Source organism: Chlorocebus sabaeus, chromosome 3 (genome assembly GCF_047675955.1).
Source record: "Chlorocebus sabaeus isolate Y175 chromosome 3, mChlSab1.0.hap1, whole genome shotgun sequence".
NCBI lineage: Eukaryota > Metazoa > Chordata > Mammalia > Primates > Cercopithecidae > Chlorocebus > Chlorocebus sabaeus.
In genome coordinates, this window is record NC_132906.1 from 24643473 (window position 1) to 24661098 (window position 17626).

At 44.7% G+C, this 17626-nt stretch overlaps 1 protein-coding gene across 1 annotated transcript in view; it reads right to left on the reverse strand.

Moving 5' to 3' along the window:
* Positions 1-304: 304 nt before the first annotated feature.
* RUBCNL (rubicon like autophagy enhancer) overlaps positions 305-17626 on the reverse strand; it is a 64297-nt gene continuing 46975 nt past the window's right edge. The window contains exons 15-16 of the transcript XR_012092174.1: positions 17184-17568; positions 305-710 (exon numbers count right to left, since the gene is read on the reverse strand). The gene's annotated coding sequence lies outside the window, so the exon portion shown is untranslated. The remainder of the gene's footprint in view (positions 711-17183; positions 17569-17626) is intronic.

The window sequence follows — 17626 nt, forward strand, 5'->3', positions numbered from 1 at the left end:
CTAGCCGGGCAAGGTGGCGGGCGCCTGTAGTCCCAGCTACTCGAGAGGCTGAGGCAGGAGAATGGCGTAAACCCGGGAGGCGGAACTTGCAGTGAGCTGAGATCCGGCCACTGCACTCCAGCCTGGGCGACAGAGCGAGACTCCGTCTCGGAAAAAAAAAAAAAAAAAAAAAAAAAGACTGGGTGTCTCCTCCAGGTCTCTAAAGGGTTTAGAATTGCTTTCAGAGATAGCAGTTTGATTACTAAATGCTGTAACTAAACAATATTTCTATAATGTACGATCATTTCTATAATGAGCCACTGCTACACAAATAAAGGCTTTTAATGGTTGATCATTGAATTTTGGAAAAGGAGAGCTGGAAAGTAACATTATTTGGGGGAAACACTTTCCTACACCTCAGGTTTTCATACCAAGCAGGGAATCATGATTCCCTGATAGAAAAGAGGCGGCGGGGGATGTTCCTGGCCCCTTTCTCCACACCTAGGATATGACAGTCAGGACATTTAACAACCAGTGAAGCATGGTCACCACCAATCAGAAAAGATGCCACCTGGAGGGGGTCTTTGGTGCTCCTGCCAGGTGCTGTTGCTGGGAGGTCTACGAGTCGGAAGGAGGGGCTGGAGGCGACACAGGATGCTGTTTCTCAGCAGCATGGAAGTATTCCAGTATTGTCACCACTGGTACAACCACACTCATGTGTAGGGGCTGACCTGGGAGGAAGAACGACTTGTCACTGGGGTGAGTTTGGGAGAAGGAACTCGATGGCTGCAGTGAGCCACCTGGGCTTTCTCTCTGATGTCAGCCTGCCTGCTTCCCTCTCCCATACGCCAAAGGTTACTGGGCAGGCTCTGCCATCAGATGGAGGCTGGCAGGAGACTGGAACTCAGAGGGTCTGTTTAATTCAAGGCTGAAGATTGATTAAGCCTTCTCAGCAATGTGTTCCATCAGTAATATCTGTCTTATTCATGTGTCTCTCAATTATTTCCATGTTCAGTGTGGAAGGCAGGACTGCAACTAATTTGCACCGCTAAAAACCCAATTTTATTGTCAGTGGGACCCTAGGTCCATTTATGGGAGGAGAACCTTGCTTCTAAATAACCAGTTCTCTATTTTAGACACAAATATCCCTAATAGAAAAAATTGCATAAGATTCTATAACTCCATGGATATATCATGTAATATCATTCCATTCCTTCTAGTCAATTTTCAACAATGCAAGCAATTATCTGATTAACACGCTGGTTTCCTAGAATACCAGCTCAGCAGAAGAATGTGTCCTGTGCATGCAATAAAATTATGGTGTATAGACAGGGGATATGATTTGTTTGTGTGGCCCTTCCAAATCCCATGATGAAATATGATCCTCAGTGTTGAAAGTGGGGCCTAATGGGAGGTGGCTGGGTCACAGGGGTGGATCCCTCATGATTACCTTAGTGCCATCCCTGTAGTAATGAGTGAGTTCTCACTCCATTAGTTCATGGGAGAGCTGGTTATTTCAAAGATCATGGATCTTTCTTGCTCCCTCTCTCACTACATGACGTGCCTGCTCCCCCTTCACCTTCCACCACGAAGAAAGCTTCCTGAGGCCTCACCAGAAGCAGATGCTGGCTCCATGCTTCTTGTACAGCCTGCAGAACCATGAGCTAAATAAACCTCTCTTTATAAATTACCCAGCCTTAGGTATTCCTCTATAGCAACACAAAATGGACTGACCCAGGCCTTATTCAATTATTTTGTCAAAATAGCTAAAAGGCTTTTCATCCAAGGAGCTAAACCCTTTATTTTGAATAAGCTAAAGGCCTTAAAAAGTAAATTATAGAGCATATAAATATTCCAACACGAAACACAGTAGAAGGAGGGCAATTAAGGGATAAATCACCTGCGTGTGTGCTCTTTTTCCTCTTCTACTTTTTAGCTGGATGACATTGAGCAGGCATCTCTCTGTGCCTCCGTTGTCTCAACAGTAAAATGGAAATAATGAAATCTAATCTTACTGAGCTGTTGTGAAATGTGTATGAAATATATAATAAAGTGTGCATATAAAAATGCTATGCAAAATTTTTAAATCTGATACAAAGCGTATTACAATTCTTATTATACTTTAAAAAAGAAAAGAAAAAACACTGCCAGCCATAGATAGATGATGGAACATTCTGATGAAGATGATGGTATTTGTCCTCACAGAGCTGGCTCCATTGGGTTCCTTCTATTTTTTTCTAGGATGCTACCCTGGTTCTAAGATCAACCAGCCGTCCACGTAAGATATTAAATTCTTGAGAAGAAGGAAGTAATGTGGGGAAGGAAGAGATGAGAAAGAGGTGGAAGGAAGAAATAAAAGATACCTGTGTTTCAGGAAAGTATAACTCCTTCCAGTGGCTTGGTACTTTCTCACTACCTGGATGAAAGATGAGTGATACAGAAAACATCTTAAATTCAAGATTTTCCCAGTGGTTTGCAGATTTAATTGCTGTCTCTACAAGAGCTATGAAAAACCTGTTTTCCCCTCTCATCTTCATACCATTTGGTCCTGATCCTACCCTCCTACCCAGATTCCTCCTTAGTTGAGAATCTCATGCATCTTTTCTCAGATGATTGAGGATTGACAACTCTGCAGGTCAGTTTTATGTGTTATCATGGCTGGGTTATAGTACCCTGCTATTTAATCCAATACTAGTGTAGGTGTTTCTGTGGAGGTATTCTGTAGAAGTGATTAACATCCATGATCAACTGACTTTAAGTAAAGAAGATTATCTTGGATAGTCTGGTGGACGTGCTCTGGCCAGTGAAAGGCTTTAAAAGCAAAATTAAGATTTCCCTGAGGAAGAAGAACTGATGGCCTGTCCTAAAGATTTCAGATTTGGCTAGTCAATCCCACACGCATGTAAGCCAATTCCTTGCAATCAGTCAAGAAACAAACAAACAAACAAATGAACGTGTATGTGTGTGTCCTACTAGGTCTGTTTCTCTGATAGAACCCTGACTGACTCTAGGAAAACAGCCTGTTGCATGACAAGAGTGATGCCATCTTGAAGTGGAACTGCCATGATGGCAGATATTTGACTCCTGCAGACTAAGGTGTTCTTCAGCAAGGTCTTTAAACAATGCCTGCGGCGTAGATAATTCCTCATAAAGATGCTCATCTAACCTCCCCAGTGGTCATTAGTCCTGGCAAGAAAGTCTGAGACACGATCAGCTGCATGTGTCTCTACCTTAAAAGACTGCTATATAAATGATAGTTTTTGGAGGGCAGGCATGAGGATTCACTATCTCACGGCTGCCCAAGACATTGCTTCTGTTCATAAGTCCCTATTAAATGCTTCTGAGAAACTAGATTTCTCAGCCTCTTTCTTCAGCCTCTCAGTTCCCTTGGCCTTTGGGGGTTGGTTTGCATAGACCTGTGCACCATAAACCAGTGACCAAGAGTAGCCTTCTATGCAACTGATGTCATTTTCCTTTTTTACACCCTTACTTATCTGGTGGTTAGTGATGTCACAGCATCAGATAAGGCAGGCACTGGCACAGATGTCAGCCAAGTCACTGGGGGACAAATTGAGATTTTAACTTTAACTTGATTTTAATGGCAAATCCAAATCTGAGTTTCAATCATAAATCTTTAAGAAAAAGACTAAAAATTAAGTGAAAAATGGGCCACAGAACAGGCAACACTCAAAATAATGTTCTATGAACATACGCTAAGATGCTAAATCTCATTTGTAAATAAAGAAATGTGAATTACATCAATAACATATCATTTGTCATCAACCAGGCAAAGGTTTAAAAGAATGACGCTAAATATGTGTGGTTTAGTATATGTCAATTATACCTCAACAAAGCTGTAAAAAGCAAAATGAAAAAAAAAAAAAGCGTGGTGTTTGGGAGACTGCTGAAAAATGAAAATTCTCAGTTACAACCAGTAAGTGTATGAACTGATTCATCATTAGGGAAGGTAATTTGGAAATATTTATTAAAATGTTAATTATACTCACATTTTGACCTAGCAGTTCCTTCTCCTAGAATTAATTTTAGGAAAAATTTTCAAACTGGTGCCAAAGGAGTAGCTAGAAAGAAGTATAACAAGTAAAGAAGGGATAAAGAAAGAAAAGAGGCCAGGCATGATAGTTCACTCCTGTAATCCCAGAACTTTGAGGGGCCAAGGTGGGTAGATCACTTGAGGCCAGGAGTTTGAGACCAGCCTGACCAACATGGCAAAGCCCCACCACTACTAAAAATACAACAAAAATTAGCTGAGTGTGGTGGTGGGCGCCTGTGGTCCCAGCTATCTGTAAGGCTGAGGCAGAGAGTCACTTGAACCCGGGAGGCGGAGGTTGCAGTGCATCAAGATTGTGCCACCGTACTTCAGCCTGTGTGACAGAGCGAGACTCTGTCTCAAAAAAATGAAGAAAAAAAAGAAAGAAAAACACATCCTAAGGAAATAGTTAGACCCGTGAATAAAGCTATAGGTATAATATTATACCTTTATAATAGCAAAAAATATTAGGATATTTATAACAGCAAAATATTTGGACAAAAATTAGATTGGTCATATGAATTATGGTAGAACCACAGAATAGAATACGATACAGGCATTAAAACAACTATGGAGATCTATACGAACTGGCATGAAAAGATATCCAAAAACATTACTGGGAGAAAAAAGTAGTTCACATAACAGAATTTGCTGAATAATCCCCCTTTTAATAGGTGTAGGAGAATAGCTAACAAAACTCATACATTTTCAAAGGTTTGGAATTTTTAGAGTGAACACGAATAACTTTTATAATCAGAAATAGTAATACATTACTTTTCCATTTAGGGAAAAATTAAAATAAATAACAACAAATAAATATGGTCCTTCTTCAAGGGGCTTACATGGGAAGATGCTTTCAGCAGAAAGCAGCTACAATAAAGCAGAAATTTCACTGAAGCTCTAATATATTGATTTAGGATGTCCCGAGGCTCTACCTGACCCCCAAGAGAAATATCTCTCAGGGGCGATTTCTAGGAATAATTGCATCTCTCCTGATTGTAAAAGGTCTGATCTTTATCTCAGGGGCCTGAATCACATAACTGAGAGTACTGCTCTGTACATGAGCTGTGAGAAAGTTCAAGGCCAAACTTATGTTCCCTTAGTGAAGGTAAAGCATCTTGTACTTGCATTTTGTATTCTGACATTTCCTCTGAATTCATGGCATATTTTCTCCTCTTATTTTATCTTCATCCTGATTTTCCCACTTATTTGTACCTTAATCAATGATTCACTCCTTCAATAAAGTATATGGAGTAGCTGGTGTGTGCCAGAGGAGGCTAAAACGAATGAAATGTGTGTACCCTCAGTTTAGAGGCTACTGAGGGCAGCAGTTGTCAGAAGGGAGCAGACAAGAGAACTATAACTTCTGTTACATGCTACAATGAAAACATAACCGTGTTGACTTGGAGACATGTAGGAAGAAGACCCACTGAGTCGATGGGGAGGGTAGGGGAGCTGAGCTGAGGTCTGCTTCAAAGGTTGGGATGAAGCCCAACATTTGAAGATGGGAAGCCCTGGGAAGGAACAGTAAACAGCGTCTTCTGAGCTAGGAGTTTAACGCCTTCTGAAAATAGAAAAATCAGTGTGGGTAGAACATAGCAATCCCACGGGGTTTGCAGAGCTTTCAGGTTGGTGGACACGTCAGGACACTGGGAGGGGGCTGCACCCAGAGAGAGTGTGGAAGCTCTGCGCCCTCCACCATAGTCCGCCCTCTGCATCTCTTCCATTTGGCTGCTCCTGAGTTGTATCTTTTATAATAAATGGGTAAATATAGGTACTTTTCTGAGCTCTGAGTCATCCTAGCAAATTATTGAACCTTAAACAGGGGAGGTTTGTGAGAACCTCCAACTTTGTAGCCAAATTAGACAGTAATGTGAGTAGCCTGGGCACACAATACTTGGGTCCGGCACCTGAAGTAAGGAGAGTCTTTGGGGGCTGAGTGATTAAATGTGTACAGTCCAACACTAACTCCGGGTAGTTAGTGCCAGAATTGAATTAAACTGTAGGACAACCAGTTGGTGTCCTGAGAGAAGGAGAATTGGTCATTGGTGTGGAAAATCCCCACATATTTGCTGTCAGGAGCATTGTGGGTAAAACATTCAGAGATACTCAAGATACCCTCAAAAACCTTAGGGTATAATAGGTGAGCCAGACTAATAATCAGTAAAAAATGTGTCATAGTATAAACATATACAAGGTATAGAAACAATAAAGCAGAAAGAGTAACTAATACTGAGAGAAGTTGGAGAATGAGGCTAAGTTCACAGAGGACAGCAATGAAGGGTGAATAGGAGTTTTCCAGGTGAATAATGAGGAAAGACTTCCCCTTATGTTTTCTTCTTAATTTTAATGACACAGTCCTTCTGGGTTTATGCTTTCAAATACCAACCAAAAATTCAGCAGAAGCACCTCGGCAGCTTTAGGATTGTCTGCTAATTGTAGCAGCTAGAAACAGTGAAAAGATGTCCAACGCAAACTCACTTCTATTCAAAAAAGATGTGTTTTGTCCTCACCAGACCAGACATGAGGTTAAACCGGATGAGAGGCCCTCCGAGGTCAACACTGCCTGGGCTGGGACAAGGCAAGGGTGGAAGTCATGCCTCTCTCTGCCATGGGCTTCCTCCTCCCCACTTCCTTCTTCACACTCTATCCACTCCCCCAGGCTGTGAAACGGAGCAGCAAGTGCGGCCTGGCCCTTCTCACCGGGAGTCAAACACGCTTAAGCCCCCAAACCTAACCTAGACAGCAAAGAAAGCCTAAGTAAACGAGGCTGTGTGCGTGTACTTGGATGTGTGTGCACTTGGATGTGTGTGTACTTGGATGTGCGTGTACTTGGATGTGCATGCACACAGCTCTGTCACTAGGCATGTTACCCTGGTGGCTGTGGACTGGGACCAGGCTCCTGGAAAATTCCCCCCTTTTTAAAAAAATCGGTCAGACTTCACAGTTGAAAGCAAGAGTCACCTGCTCCAGCTGCTTTCAGCAGAACAGAGATTTGTAGAAAGGACATCAGGAGCTTCCAGAATAGCAAGGAAGGTTAAAGAACCATGCTTGGAAATAATCCGAAATGAGAAGCCTTTGGTCACCAGAACCTCAGTCACCATCACACCACGGCTATGCCCCTGGAATGGGTGCTCCCCAGCCCCGCCTCCCTGTATCACAAGACCCTGATTTCAGAACTGCCGGGATGCATCCAATCCATGGTACCTGGGTCGCCTGCCAGTGCCCTGGCTGAAAAAAAGGTCAGAGAAGGGAGAAGACTGGAAATTTTTGCATTTATGGCAGGATGTGGCCTTAGCTCCCAGCAAGAATCACCAGATTGAAATTTCCCAAAAGTAGGAAGGGAATTTAGATGCTAGGCAGGGGAAAATAATCATTTCCTTCACTCCCCAACAATATTGTAAAGTAAAAATATGAGAGAAAAATCTGCAGTTATGTTTGGAATCAAGACTAAGAGGAGAAAGAACTGAGGAATATTTTCTAAATAGCCACGATTTATGTAGGCACAAAACCATTTTATCCTCCCCGCAGCTATCTACTTCCTTTCTTGTTATTACACTACTATCTCATCATCTGCATATTTGACTTACCACAATTAAACCAAAAGCTTGCAGGAAAAAAAAAAAAAGAGAGAGAGAAGGAAAAAGAAACAACAAAAAAGGAGGCTGTGCTGTGGAGAGAGGCAGACAAGAGCCTGTGGTCCCCTTGGGGGCTCTTGGTCCCCATTGCATGTACAATGCCACCATGAGTGTGAAAATAATATCTGAAGACAATTTTTTTTAATTCAACAAATGCAAGTCAACTACTTTTTCTGTTGTTCAAGTGTTAAAACAGCAATCTATTCCAAAGTGAGGAACAGTCTTGCTTTGCTGGACTTATTAATTCTCCATATGTTTATCTCCCATGGGGCTGCTGCTTCAGAGCTTTCTAGTAAGTAATTTTTAATCCAGCTTTAGAACTTCAATCCCCCAGCACTGAGTGATACTCCCAGGAAGGTGAGAGTCCAGTGTTCCTTCTTGTAACAGAGTTTTGTCAATACTAGCCTCAGAACAGCTTCCCTACCACAATTCTACTCCATCTTCCATGCCATCACCACAGTTAACTTTCTAAAGGCACAAACGTAGTAGTCCCCTGTTAAAAGTGCTTCTGGGCAGGGTGCAGTAGCTCACGCCTGTAATCCCAGCACTTTGGAAGGCTGAGGTGGGCGGATCATGAGGTCAGGAGATCGAGACCATCCTGGCTAACACGGTGAAACCCCGTCTCTACTAAAAATACAAAAAATTAGCCGGACGTGGTGGCGGGTGCCTGTAATCCCAGCTACTCAGGAGGCTGAGGCAGGAGAACGGCGTGAACCCGGGAGGCGGAGCTTGCAGTGAGCTGAGCTCGTACCACTGCACTCCAGCCTGGGCGACAGAGCAAGACTTCATCTCAAAAAAAGAAAAAAAAAAAGGGCGTCTGAGACAGTGAAACATAGAGGTGAGGCATAGTACAACAGTTAAGAGTGTAAGCTTCACCATAATTATAAAATAAAAAGACTGTGAGCTTGAGTTTCCTGTAAAAATGGCAGCCTGAACATACGTTTACTTTTGCATACTGCTCAAGTCCCTCTAAAGCAACGGTAGAAAGACTGCTCAAAAGCAACAATCAAGGAATTACTTTAAAGACATAAACTTACAAGAACAGAAAGGATGAGAGAGGACACATCAGCAACAAAACTTGGGCAGCCAGAACGTCAATGGAGATTCCGTAACTGACTGCAGCATCTTAACCCCACTTCCCTTTTCTGCCTTTTTTCCTCCTCTGTGGGGAACTGGAATTGGGCAGCTACTGAGATCCCACATGGACCTACATGGACCCAGATGGCTGCAGGGGCTAGACGCAGGGGCCATCAGGGTCAGCCCTGCCCCACGCTTTGGCCATCTGGACGCTACAGCAGAGACAACATGTCACAGCTTCAGGTTGGGGAGGAGAGGAGGTAGTTAATAGAGGAAGTTAACCTAACTGGAATCAGGTTTGGTCAGAAAAAGGCAATAAATTCTGCATGTGTTTGTGTTTGTGTTTGTAATGTGTATGTATATGGAGAGTGTTTGCTAGCATGCATCTTCCGGAGACTTCTCCAGGGGGTCCTAGGACTACTCTGCAAGGGAATGGAAGGGCCCGATGGCATTTGTGGTATGCAGCCTGACCCGCTCTCCTGCCCTCATGGTGATGAAGATGTGCTTACTCGAGCATTTTTATAGGTCATGCTTTAGAACCAAGTGAGAGCCTGAGGAGGAGCTGGAATCAGAAGGCGATTCTGACTGTTTAAAACTGTCAACTGTGGAGGCTGCAAGGGTCTCGAAAGTATGTACTGGATCAGGTTCACACCTGTGCTTCTGGAGGAAGGCTGATGCTCAGTGATAGATTTTTAAACTGTCTTCAACTCAGAATTGCTGGATACATGAGATCACCCAATAGGTAAAGACGCAGAAGGTGGGTGACGGAGACCTGAAAATTGTGGTCAGTCTTCCAGTACCGGGAGAGCTTTGTGCAGATGCACATATACCAGCATCCTCAGTCGGCCACGGCCACCAACAGCAGCTCCCTGGGTAAAATGACTCGCCAAGAGGGTGGCACATGCTCTGGGACTGGTCAGGACATGGTCAGAATGTCACGTTAGCTCACAGGCCACCGTGAATGGCCATAGTGCAGGAAAAGTGTCCACACAGCTTTCTACAGAGTTCAGGGTTGGAGAAACATAAATATTGCACAGGACATATATACAGTAAAAACGTACTTGTATATGTAAAAACTTACTCGTATATCTCAAGTTCAGTTTAACTGGGTGCCTGAATTTTTATGTGCCAAATCTGACACCCCTACTAGGGCTGTGCCACTCCCATACCATTTCTCTCATCCAAAGACGGAGCCCCAGGAAGCTCAGCCGAAATGTGGCCAATCTGGACTCTGACAGTGAAAGACGGTTGGCAGGGAGGTGACACTGAGGAAATCTAATGGCAACTGACATGTGCTCTGAAGGTGGAAACCACCGGCATGAGGTTTTCATGAACACTAGCACCAGAAGAGAGTAACTGTTCTAAGCTACATCTCCGTGTGCTTTACATTATAGCACTTCCACTGCCATTATCTTGTTAGATGCACAAAATCACCCTGCAAGGTAGGTGTTAGCACCACTTTCCAGATACAGGAGCCAAGACGCAGAGATGAAACGATCTGTCCAAAGTCACTCCACTTGAATGTCTAAGCCACCCTTTCCGTGTAGGTTTCCTGACTGTTAACGGACCACTCTACATTCTCATGATGCCCGTGGGCCAAAACCATCACTCTTTCCTCCCCATGTCACTCAAGTGACTGAATGGGAAGGGTCCCTTAGGAAAGTTGATGCTATTTTTATGGAAGACTCAGAGGGTCAGACAAGCAGGAAGGAGGGATAATGATTCAGATGTGTGAATTATACCAGGGCTGAATCAAGAGGTTATAGAGAAGTTATGATTTAGAAAGGAAAGGGGATGGACTAAGGGTAGGGAAGGATGTTTCGAGGCCAGGGGTAAAAAAAACACTGAATTTTATACACAAAGTGATAGACAAGGTGCTAAACACACTTTTCATAACTTACATCATTTAATCTGTACAACAACCCTGTGAGACAGATTATCAGCATTTTACAAATAGGAAACCTGAGTCTTAAGAAACTGGAGCAGAGGCCGGGCGCGGTGGCTCAAGCCTGTAATCCCAGCACTTTGGGAGGCCGAGACGGGCGGATCACGAGGTCAGGAGATCGAGACCATCCTGGCTAACACAGTGAAACCCGTCTCTACTAAAAAAATACAAAAAAAAAAAAAACTAGCCAGGCAAGGTGGTGGCGCCTGTAGTCCCAGCTACTCGGGAGGCTGAGGCAGGAGAATGGCGTAAACCCGGGAGGTGGAGGTTGCAGTAAGCTGAGATCCGGCCACTGCACTCCAGCCTGGGCAACAGAGCGAGACTCCGTCTCAACAACAAAAAAAAGAAATTGGAGCAACTTTTCACAAATCACAGGACTAGAAGTGAAAGGATCCAGGTGCTTCTGGCTCTAAATTCTGGATCACTTAGACTCACTGTACCCCATGGGAAAGTGGGGGAAGACTTTGGGGTGTACTGAGGTAAAATCACAGAAAGGGCAAGAGGAATTTTTAAAGAGGTTCCTGGTGGAGGGAAGAGAGGAACAGCTTGGGAAGTGGTGCAGGTCAAGCCCAATAGGAAATCTGCTTGGGTAAAGAATTTGGACTTTTTTTTTTGAGATGGGGTCTCACTCTGTCACCCAGGCTGGAATGCAGTGGCGGCATCATGCCTCACTACAGCCTCAAACTCCTGGGCTCAATCAATCCTCCCACCTCAGCCTCCTGGGTAACTGGGACCACTGGCACACACCTTTGTGCCCAGCTAACTTTTTGTTTTAGAGATAGGGTCTTGCTATGTTGCACAGGTTGGTCGCAAACTCCTGGGCTCAAGTGATCCTCCTGCATCGGCCTCCCAAAGTGCTGGGATTACAGGCATGAGCCAGCACCCAGTCAACTTAATTTTAAATTAAGTCTTCAGAGGGTTTAATCCGGGAGATAGATGATCTGATTTACGCTTTATAAACATTCTGGTGTTCTGTGGAGAATGGACTATAGTGGGGCAAGTGTGGAAAGAGGAGATAGGAGGCTTTTAATTAGGCTGAACCACACATGAAATTGCCATTTGGTAGCTCAACAATTATAAAATAGCAGCAATGCTATGTAGTTCAACCTAACAGAAGTTCAGGAGAAAGATGGTGGCTTGGACTGTAATAATGTCAGTGGCTGTGGTGAGCCGTCAACTAAGACATGTTTTGTAGGTAGAACTGACAGAAGTTATTGATGGACTGGATCTGGGGAGTGAGGGAAAGGGATAGGATGACTCCTAGGTGTTTTCTTAAGCGACTGGGTCTATGGTGGTGACATTTTCTGAGATGGAAAAGCCTGTAAAGAAATATTAATATAAACACAGCTATCAGTGGGCTGCTGAGTACATGCCTCTAGGCTGAAACTACAAATTTAGAAGTCATTCAAAGCTATTTCACTAGGTAAGACCATCCCAAGAGAAGAAAAGAGATGGTAAAACTGAGCCCTGGAATCTCTGTCTTTATTTAGAGATGGACTGAGAAAGAAGAGGAAAATCCACAAAGGAGACCAAGAAAAGAGACCACTGTCTGCAGAGGAAGGAGACAAATCACAAATGTCACGATGTTTCCAGGGTTCCAAAGCTTCCAGGAGGAAGGTGAATGGTTGCATCCATCCATTTAGTCCATCTGACAGTTGGCCCTGTTCCTTTTTGTTCACATGATCTTCAGTAATTTACTAAGTAACCAGGAAAACCAGGAGCTTTGGGTACCAGCCAGCACCTCCATCATCAGACTCTATGAAGATGAAGTTTCAGGTGGTCCCCAACAGCTCATCTGATTTCTCCACTGTGGCCGTGAACAGCAGAAATGCAACCATCACTCTTAAAAATTGTATAGTACTGATCTATCATCCATAATTTATCATTAGTATCATCTGATTTATTATTTATTTAAAATGATATCTAGTCTATAGGGTAACATTTACAAAGAAAATCTTTGAATATTATTCTAATCCCACTATACAGAGATAATCACCACTACAATATGATAAAATTCATTATAGTCTAGCTTTTTAGCTATATTTTATTATAAAATATTCTTCTCTTTTGTTAAGAAGAATGCAAGCAACTGTGGTAGAGAGGTAGATGAAGACAATACAGTGACTACTGCATTTAGATATTGTTGGTGACCTTGACAGTTTGGGAAGAATGGTTGAGATGGAAATGCTATTGCTGTAGGTAAAGGAAGAAAGAGGTGTGGAAGCGATGGCAAACATTAAAAGCTGTTCTTTCAAAAATGTTGCTGTGAAAAAGATCATAGAGGTAGGACTGGAAAGGAATGTGAGGTTAAAGAATTTTTGTCTCTCTGCATATTCCTTTATTTTTTAATGTAAGGAATACTAGATAATATGGATAACTCAGAGGAATAGAATAGTTTTTTATGTCTGCATGAGCATTATGGACTGAATATTTATAACTCCTCAAAAGTCATGTGTTGAAGACCTAACCCCCAACTGTGATACTATTAGGAGGCAGGGCTTTAGGTGGCGATTAGTTCATGATGGTGGGACCCTCATAAAGGGAATTAATGCCCTTATAAAAATAGACCCCAGGAAGTTCTCTCTCTCTCTCCTTCTCTCTTTTTCTGGGGGGAGGTAAGGGGGCAGGAACCAAGTCTTACTCTGTTGCCAGGCTGGAATGCAGTGGCGTGATCTCGGCTCACCGTGACCTCCAACTCCCCGCAACCTCCAACTCCCCAGTTCAAAGGATTTTTCTGCCTCAGCCCCCTGAGTAGCTAGGACTACAGGCACACACCACCATGCCTAGCTAATTTTTGTATTTTTAGTAGAGACGGGGTTTCACCATGTTGACCAGGATGGTCTCAATCTCCTGACCTCGTGATCCACCTGCCTCAGCCTCCCAAAGTGCTGGATTACAAGCGTGAACCACCACGTCCAGCCTGCTCCCTCTCCTTTCTACCATTTAAGGTTACAGTGAGATGGTGCCACCTATGAACCAGGAAGTGGTCCCTCAATAGACATCACATCTGCTGTTGTCTTGATCTTGGACTTCCTGGCTTCCAGAACTGTGAGCAGTAAGTTTCTGTTGTTTATTATCCACCTAGTGTAAGGTATTTTATTGTAGCAGCCCAAACAGACTAGGACAGTGACAAGCCTGTTCCCTCAGTACTCATCCCCTGGACAACAGGCATCAGGACATCTTATATTAGCCAGAGTAGGTTAGGTCACACTGCAGGAGCCAGCCCCACAGAATCTCAGGAACTGAACACAACAAAGGTTTATTCTTGCTTGTGCGAAGTCCAATGCAGGAGCCACACTCCTGAGTAGTTCTATTTCAAACAATCACAGGGAGCTGGGTAGGACCCTCAGGAACGTGGACCTTCAGGGGCTGCAGGAGCAAAGGGAGAATCAAGTCTCTCTCACAGTCTCCAAGAGACTTTCAAGGGCAGATAGAAAGGATCAAAGGCTGCCAAAAGTTCTGAGAGCTGTTCCCAGTGGAATAATGAGGTAAATGCAGATATCAGAGTTTAAGGAGAAGGCAGCGTGTGTGTGCATGAGCAGTACCGTGAAGAATGAGCAAGATCGGGAGGGAGATGGAAAGGGGAAGGGCCCACCACTCCCATCTGCAGAGCCTATGCAAGAGTACAAATACAGGTCCACGTGCCATGTATCCAAGTATTTAAAATCTGAAATATGTTTTATCCTCCTGCCATGGTGAATACGCCTTCATCAGGACCCGAGAAAGCAGGTTTGAATTTTGGAATTTTTGACTCCTCAGTGCTCTGCTCTGGAGCATGGTGGCTCGGGTATAGCGAGCATTGGGCCAACCCCTGCCCCTCTCTCTTCCCACTTTGGCTCTGTCCCACAAGCAGCTGCCTCTTGGTCTTAGCAGCGCAGTTCACTTTCTGGAGGCTGGACCAGGAGAAAGACCTGAGCAGCCCTAAAAGTGGATTTGAGAGGACAGGGCAGGGGATTCTGTCTGGGGCTCCAGGCACGTGATCTAACAGGAGGGCTGGGGGCTTTGGGTGCCCTTGCCCTTTGTCTCCTCACCAGTGGGGATGTACGTAGCCCGAGGAAGGCCAGAGCAGGGCCTCTTTCTCAGGATGAAGGGGCAGTCCTGATCCCAGGCAAGGGATGCAAGAACAAGGACATGGAGTCAGAAACATGGCAAGACAAGAAAAGAGGGGGCAGCTCTGGGGAGACAGAAGGCAGGAAGCACAGGTAGAGACCAGAAAATGTGCAAGGAAGGGCTGGGCGCAGTGGCTCATGCCTGTAATCCAAGTACTTTGGGAGGCCGAGGCGGGCAGATCACTTGAGGTCAGGAGATTGAGACCAGCCTGGCCAACATGGCGAAACTCCATCTCTACCAAACACAGAAAAAAATTATCTAGGCGTGGTGCCACATGCCTGTGGTCCCAGCTACTAGGGAAGCTGAGGCTGGAAAATCGTTTGAACTGGGTGGCAGAGGTTGCAGTGAGCCAAGATCACGCCAACTGCACTCCAGCCAGGGAGACAGAGCGAGACCCTGTCTCAAAAAAACAAAACAAAAAGTGCAAGGAAAAACACACAATTTGCTTAACCTATGTGGTTAAGCTCTTCAATCCTTAGTCCTCTTGGCTTGGAGAGCTGCCCAGACGTGCAAGGATGCAGAGGGTCTCATTTTCTCATGTTTGTGCTGAAGCTTCCCAATTGTGCCTGCAGCCTGCTACCTCAGCATTACTCATAAAAGTATTGTTTTAGTTTCTAGTGAAGTGAAAAAGGGGAACTACGGTTTTCCTTCCCATACCAGTTGAGAAATTATTTAAAGACAGAGATCCTTAAATGCTTGTTTTAAGGAAGCACACTTCTAAAGGAGGTTGACAAATGACACACTTCGCCCTCCTTTGGGGATCAGCTCAGGAAGGCTTCCTGCAGGTGGCGTCTGACGGTGGCTAAGCCAGCCATGCAGGCTCAGACCTGGGGGCAGAACCTCAGTGTCAAACCCCTTCCCGACACGTCTACCATGCTCCTTCCAGCAGTTTGAATTCTGAAGTCTCAGACAAATGACCACACTCTGGGTGGTTTAAAACAACAGAGCCAGGTGCAGTGGCTCAGGCCTGTAATCCCAGCACTTTCAGAAGCCGAGGCAGGCAGATCACCGGAGGTCAGGAGTTTGAGACCAGCCTGTCCAACATGGTGAAAACCCCTCTCTACTAAAAATACAAAAATTATTCAGGTGTGGTGGCGTGTGCCTGCAATTCCAGCTGCCCAGGAGGCTGAGACAGGAGAATCACTTGAACCCAGGTGGTGAAGGTTGCAGTGAGCCGAGATCGTACCACTGCACTCCAGACTGGGTGACAGAGCAAGACTCCACCTCAAAAAAAAAACCCCAGGAATTTATTCTCTCATAATTCTCAGTGCCACAAGTTTGAAATCAAGGGGTCAGTCACGTTGGTTTTTTTTTTTTTTTTTTTTGAAGGCTCTGAGGAAGAATCTGCCCCTTGCCTATCTCCGGCTTCTGGTGGCCACCAGCAATCCTTGGTGCTCCTTGGCTTATAAATGCATCACCCCAACCTCTGCTTTTGTTCTTCCCTCCATCTTCTCTCTTCTCTCAATTTCCCTTTTCTTATAAGGACACCAGTCACTAGATCCAAACTCATCCTAATGCACTATGTCCTTATCCTAACTTAACTACATCTGCAAAGACCCTAGTTCCCAACAGGACACAGCACAGACATCTGGAGTTAGGCCTTTAACGTATTCTTTCACAGGACACAATTCAACCCACAGCAGTGCCTATTGTTCTCATCCTTGTATTACAGAGTATAAACTGAGACCCAGGGAGTAACTGACCCTGAGATACAGAAAATAGGGGGTATGACTCAGTTTGTAATCTGTCTAGACCTCATTATTACCATTTGCCCTTGCTTGTACCAGGCCTTTTAGTGGGTGCTTCATTTTCATTTCTAATCCTCATCTCAACTGCAGAGTCATATCCCTCATTTTACAGAGGCTTAGAGAGTTGAAATGGCTTCTCCGGTGTCTGAGTCTATTTGCGTTGCTGTAAAGGAATACCCGAGGCTGGGTGATGTATAAAGAAAAGAGGTTAATTTGGCTCATGGTTCTGCAGGCTGTACAAGCATGGCACCAATATCTGCTTCTGGAGAGGACTTGTGGCTGCCTCCACTCACGGGAGAGGGGAAGATGAGCCTGTGTGTGCAGAGACCGTAAGGAAAGAGAGGAGGCAAAGAGAGGGCAGGGAGGTGCCAAGCTCTTTATAACAACCAGCTCTCACAGGAACTCAGAGTGAGAACTCACTCATTACCACAAAGACACCACCAAGCTATTCATGAGGGATCCGCCCGCACATGACCCAAACACCTCTTATTAGACCCACCTTCAACACTGGGGACCAAATTTCAGCATGAGGTTTGCAGGAGTCAAACCAACCAAACTAGAGCACCCAGAGTCACCATAGGTAGGTAGAAAGTGGCATATTTGGGATCTAATCTGAAGTTGTGGCCAAGAATTCTCACCCAGGTCGACACAGCAGACGTGTTTGGGATGGCTTGCCCCTCCGCGTCCTATAGCCTCTGCCTCGAGATGGTGTAACTTCCTCTCTGCAGCTGAGAATCATGACTGTAAATGACACACGACTGGAATTGCCCATGTGAAGCATGTAGAGGCAGAAAGTGAATCACTGACCTTCACAGCACTGCAACGGATGCCTCACAGCGGGTAATGGTCTGACCAAGCATTTGTCTTCTTTCAGGCAGCCAAGGAAGAATGGAACAGAAAACCCTCACGATCAGGAAGACCCACTAAACAGCTATCTATGCCACGACTCATCACTTCCCTACGGGGTGCTCCATGTGGGCTGAAGATCACTTCCATAACAAGTGTCTTCCTGGGAAGAAGCCTCTGTGACCACACGGGAGAGGAACAAAGTCTCAGACAAATCCCACATTGCAGTTATTTA